Genomic DNA, 6437 nt, shown 5'->3' with positions numbered 1-6437 from the left:
AGTACAGTATTTATGGAGGTCTACAGCAGGGGTCGGCAACCCAAAATGTTGAAAAAGCCATCCATCCATCCATCCATTTCTACCGCTTATTCCCTTTTGGGGTCGCGGGGGCGCTGGCGCCTATCTCAGCTACAATCGGGCGGAAGGCGGGTTACCCCCTGGACAAGTCGTCAACACAGATAGACAGACAACATTCACACACTAGGGCCAATTTAGTGTTGCCAATCAACCTATCCCCAGGTGCATGTCTTTGGAAGATTGAACCAAAAATACAAAGAAGTAATAAGTCTGGAGCCGCAAAAAATTCAAAGACATATATAAGAGTTACAAACCCCGTTTCCATATGAGTTGGGAAATTGTGTTAAATTTAAATATAAACGGAATACAATGATTTGCAAATCCTTTTCAAGCCATATTCAATTGAATGCACTACAAAGACAACATATTTGATGTTCAAACTCATAAACTTTATTTTTTTTTTGCAAATAATAATTAACTTAGAAATTCATGGCTGCAACACGTGCCAAAGTAGTTGGGAAAGGGCATGTTCACCACTGTGTTACATCACCTTTTCTTTTAACAACACTCAATAAACGTTTGGGAACTGAGGAAACTAATTGTTGAAGCTTTGAAAGTGGACTTCTTTCCCATTGTTGTTTTTTGTAGAGCTTCAGTCATTCAACAGTCCGGGGTCTCTGCTGTCCTATTTTACACTTCTTAATGCGCCACACATTTTCGATGGGAGACAGGTCTGGACTGCAGGCAGGCCAGGAAAGTACCCGCACTCTTTTTTTACGAAGCCACGCTGTTGTAATACATGCTGGATGTGGCCCTGGATTGTCTTGCTGAAATAAGCAGGGGCGTCCACGAAAAAGACGGCGCTTGGATGGCAGCATATGTTGTTCCAAAACCTGTATGTACCTTTCAGCATTAATGGTGCCTTCACAGATGTGTAAGTTACCCATGCCTTGGGCACTAATGCACCCCCATACCATCACACATGCTGGCTTTTCAACTTTGCATCGATAACAGTCTGGATGGTTCGCTTCCCCTTTGGTCCGGATGACACAATGTCGAATATTCCCAAAAACAATTTGAAATGTGGACTCGTCAGACCACAGAACACTTTTCCACTTTGCATCAGTCCATCTTAGATGATCTCGGACCCAGAGAAGCCGGTGGAGTTTCTTGATGTTGTTGATAAATGGCTTTCGCTTTGCATAGTAGAGCTTTAACTTGCACTTACAGATGTAGCGACAAACTGTATTTAGTGACAGTGGTTTTCTAAAGTGTTCCTGAGCCTATGTGGTGATATCCTTTTGAGATTGTCGTCGGTTTTTGATACAGTGCCGTCTGAGGGATCGAAAGTCACGGTCATTCAATGTTGGTTTCCGGCCATGCTGCTTACGTGGAGTGATTTCTCCAGATTCTCTGAACCTTTTGATGATATTATGGAACGTAGATAAATAAATGGGTTGTACTTGTATAGCGCTTTTCTACCTTCAAGGTACTCAAAGCGCTTTGACACTACTTCCACATTTACCCATCCACACACACATTCACACACTGATGGAGGGAGCTGCCATGCAAGGCGCCAACCAGCAACCATCAGGAGCAAGGGTGAAGTGTCTTGCTCAGGACACAACGGACGTGACGAGGTTGGTTCTAGGTGGGATTTGAACCAGTGACCCTCGGGTTGCGCACGGAAACTCTCCCACTGCGCCACGCCGTCCCTAGATGTTGAAATCCCTAAATTTCTTGCCATTGCACTTTGAGAAAGGTTGTTCTTAAACTGTTTGACTATTTGCTCACACAGTTGTGGACAAAGGGGTGTACCTCGCCCCATCCTTTCTTGTGAAAGACTGAGCATTTTTTGGGAAGTTGTTTTTATACCCAATCATGGCACCCACCTGTTCCCAATTAGCTTGCACACCTGTGGGATGTTCCAAATAAGTGTTTGATGAGCATTCCTCAACTTTATCAGTATAAATTGCCACCTTTCCCAACTTCTTTGTCACGTGTTGCTGGCATCAAATTCTAAAGTTAATAATTATTTGCAAAAAAAAAAAAATGTTTATGAATTTGAACATCAAATATGTTGTCTTTGTAGCATATTCAACTGAATATGGGTCGAAAATTATTTGCAAATCATTGTATTCCGTTTATATTTACATCTAACACAATTTCCCAACTCATATGGAAACGGGGTTTGTAGATTAGAATATAATATAGCAGAATGGAATACCTTTTATTGTCACTACAGACAGGTACAATGAGATTAAAAGCAAGTCCAGTATCAGTGAGACAGTCTACAAAATATGCGAAACATAGGAAGAAAACAAAAAAGAAGAATTGTACAAAAGGAGGTAAGGTGCACAGTCCAGTCCTGAGAATGATTTATGTTCACTGTGTTGTTACAGGAAATAATCAATCAATCAATCAATGTTTACTTATATAGCCCTAAATCACTAGTGTCTCAAAGGGCTGCACAAACCACTACCACATCCTCGGTAGGCCCACATAAGGGCAAGGAAAACTCACACCCAGTGGGACATCGGTGACAATAATGACTATGAGAACCTTAGAGAGGAGGAAAGCAATGGATGTCGAGCGGGTCTAACAATAACACACAGGTGTGCAGGCTAATTGGGAACAGGTGGGTATCATCCATCCATCCATTTTCTACCGCTTATTCCCTTTCGGGGTCGCGGGGGGCGCTGGCGCCTATCTCAGCTACAATCGGGCATCATGTTAGAAATAAATATTATATCATATACAATAACTATTCAGATTGTGGGTGGAAGTAAAGATTTCACACAGAGAGGTGCTAAACTATAAAATCAGTGCCAATGAGAGTTCATAGTGGTTATGGCTTTAGGGAAAAAACTGTCCTTGAGCCTGTCTTAGACCTGATGGACCTGCCGCGCCTTCCCGAGGGCAGCAGGTCAAACAGGTCAAACAGGTCAAAGCCAGGGTGGGCCAAAGGTATAGATGCGTGTCCAAGTTAAAGGAAATGTCAGGCTGTCTTCTTCTAATGGTTTTATTACAGTCTTTGCAAGCTGGGTAATGATTGCTGTGGTCTGGAACAACATGGCACACAAACAACTATCATAAATGCAGCCAATATTACACACAGATCATGTGTTTTAGCTTATTATTCCTCTTCTTTGGTCAATGGTCAAGAAAATAAACAAACAGTTGTACATTCATAGATTGAAAATGAAAATGTGTCAATAGACATGGAAAAAAAAACTAAATACACAGAGGACATAAGTAAAGGAAATTAAATCAACTCAAATATACCTACAAATGAAGCATGATGATGCAATATGTACTGTATATACAGCTAGCCTCGCTCTCAGCCATCTCCAACCACGTCTCTCCTCCCGGTTGCTGCTTATACAGAGCGACAAGTAATTAGATAACAAGGCCCAGGTGGGCCATCAACGCACTTGTTGCTGCCTTCTAGGCCGATCTTGGCACACCCTGCTTCGCTGCAGGCCTGCAAACCACGCCCCCCTCCACACTGATCTTACTTTCTCTCTGTTCTCCTAGTTCATGTTTCTTAGGGTCACTAAAACTGCAGCCATGCGAGTTCCCAACTGTAGGTCATTTTCTATTATTTGTGGCCTATGAGTTCAGTTCCAAAAACTTGGAAGAGACTCCAATTTTTGTTGCAGATTCTTGTAAGCGTTATAGAGTGCTGTCATAGAGATGATCTTAGACTGGCTTTTTTGCAGAAGGTCCTTAAAAAACAGCAGAGCGCTCCTGCACTTTGGATATTGCTTATTCGGCCATTTATTGGACTCGTCAATGCTGCAGATGCTATAACTACATGCTGCCTCCAGACAAACTAATCAACTTCATGACTGTGAACTCTGCTTTTTTATTGAACAATTCACAACATTACATTTAGGAAATTGGTGTGCTTTACTTTGGCGAAACAGGACGCCCAACACACAAGTACAAAATGCTTCAACTTTGAATCCACACCCAGATTCGGGAAACCGCTACTCTAATAGTGAAGGGAGAAGCTTTCTGGAAATGTGGCCCCCAAAACAATGAAGTTGAACATCCTTGATCTATAGTCATTCAGCCAAAATGACTTGAGGAGCTCAATGTTCCATAGAAGCTCTTCTCACAGGAGGGTCCAAAGCGGGCCCCAGCAGGGGGAATTTACAGCCGTTTTTCTTAAGCCATTTAGCACAATTAAACCCGACTGTGGCGGCTGTGCCAGCAACTTGAGGGTTCCAGGTTCGATTTCTGCAGCTTCTGCCATCCTAGTCACATCCGTTGTGTCCTTGGGCAAGACACTTCAGCCTTGCTCCTGCTGTTCTTGGTTAGGGCCTTGCATGGTAGCTCCCGCCATTAGTGTGTGAATGTGTATATGAATGGGTGAATGTGGAATATAGTGCCAAAGGGTGGAAAAACACTATGGAATATAATCCATGCAATTGCTATGTGTCAAGGCCCCCTGGCCAGATCAGGCCAGCGAATTAATTATGGTGATATTTGATTAGTATTTGGGGGGCGGCATGGCATAGTGGGTAGAGCGGCCGTGCCAGAAACCTGAGGGTTGCAGGTTCGCTTCCCACCTATTGACATCCAAATCGCTGCCGTTGTGTCCTTGGGCAGGACACTTCACCCTTTGCCCCCGGTGCCGCTCACCACCGGTGAATGAATGATGAATGAATGATAGGTGGTGGTCGGAGGGGCCGTAGGCGCAAACTGGCAGCCACGCTTCCGTCAGTCTACCCCAGGGCAGCCTGTGGCTACAGATGTAGCTTACCACCACCATCGTGTGAATGAATGATGGCTTCACTTCTCTGTGAGCGCTTTGAGTATATAACAATAGAAAAGTGCGATATAAATCTAATCCATTATTATTATTATTATTATTATTATTATTATTATTATAAGAACCGGCCAGCAGGCCACAGCCGCCTGCTGCTGTTTTGCATGCACCAATACTCCATCAGTGCTAGGAATTTTCCAAATGTCATAAAAATGGGGCTGCCGATTTTTTTGGAACCAATTTGAAAACAAATGATAAATGTATGCATTATCCTGTCATATTTCAGATTTTATATTGCGTTTTGGAGAAAGATTGTCATAAACGTTACTTGATTCATAAAAAAATAATAATACAAAAGACAACACATTTTTATGCATATGTAAATGTATTAGTATAGTATAGTGATTAAATAATAGTATATAGTATAGTGATTTTTTTTTTCTTTTTCATGAAAAAGGGAGTGTTACGGCCACTCTGTCGTTCCAAAAAGGTTTCAAAAAAATAAAAATAAAGTTTGCAGAGTAGCCTTGAGGAGGAGGTTTTATGACGCACTAAATTCCTAATAAGCACTCGCGGAGATACTTCCAGTTTCAAAATGTTAATTTATTTTCACAAACAAAAAATATTCACCGTGGTTGACTTTCTATATAATACAAAATAACTTATTTAGTGGTAAACAAACAATATCACTCCTCACTCCTTCAGTATGACAGAGAGACAAAGGCAGCACCCGGCTGTGTTGTCATCCTGATTATAGGAGGAGGGAGTGGCTCACCAGGAAGAGCGTGAGCAGATGAAAACAATCAGTCAATCAATCATAATTCATCTATTACATCCAATAAATCATCAACAACTTCATGGCATTATTGAATTAGATTGTCAAAACAATTTATAAATAAATAATATAAATAGGCTCCAACAGGGATGTTTTTGTAATGAAAAGGGAGGTTTTTTGGGTTGGTGCACTAATTGTAAATGTATCTTGTGTTGATTTAAATGCCTACTGAAATGAGATGTTCTTATTTAAACGAGGATAGCAGCTCCATTCTATGTGTCATACTTCATCATTTCGCCATATTGCCATATTTTTGCTGAAAGGATTTAGTAGAGAACATCGGCGATAAAGTTCGCAACTTTTGGTCGCTGATAGAAAAGCCCTGCCTTTAGCGGAAGTAGCAGACGATGTGCGTGTGACGTCACGAGTTGTGGAGCTCCTCACATATTCACATTGTTTACCATGGGAGCCATCAGCAGTAAGAACAATTCGGACCGAGAAAGCGACAATTTCCCCATTAATTTGAGCGAGGATGAAAGATTTGTGAATTAGGATATTGATAGTGAAGGACTAGAAAAAAGAAAAAAAAGCGTCGGCTCCGGGCGGCGGCAGTGTGAGCGTTTCAGATGTAATTAGAAACCTTTACAAGGATAATTCTGGAAGATCCCTTATCTGCTTATTGTTTTAATAGTGTTTTAGTGAGATTGTAAAGACATACCTCAAGGTCGGATGGCTGCGGTGAACACGCAGTGTCTCGGAGAGAAGCAGAGGAGCCAAGCTCACAGTTGCCTTTTTTGACAGCTGCTGCAGGAGGAAGTCCCATAATCCACTGATGTCTCCGGTAAGACTCACAAATTTCCCATCCAA

General features: G+C 41.9%; 1 protein-coding gene across 1 annotated transcript in view; it reads left to right on the top strand.

Moving 5' to 3' along the window:
- Positions 1–6437, top strand: part of vars1 (valyl-tRNA synthetase 1) — a 223102-nt gene that overhangs the window by 5987 nt on the left and 210678 nt on the right. The gene's annotated exons all lie outside the window — the stretch shown is intronic.

The sequence above is a fragment of the Nerophis ophidion genome, linkage group LG11 (assembly GCF_033978795.1).
Source record: "Nerophis ophidion isolate RoL-2023_Sa linkage group LG11, RoL_Noph_v1.0, whole genome shotgun sequence".
Lineage (NCBI taxonomy): Eukaryota > Metazoa > Chordata > Actinopteri > Syngnathiformes > Syngnathidae > Nerophis > Nerophis ophidion.
This window is presented reverse-complemented; position numbering and strand designations above follow the sequence as displayed.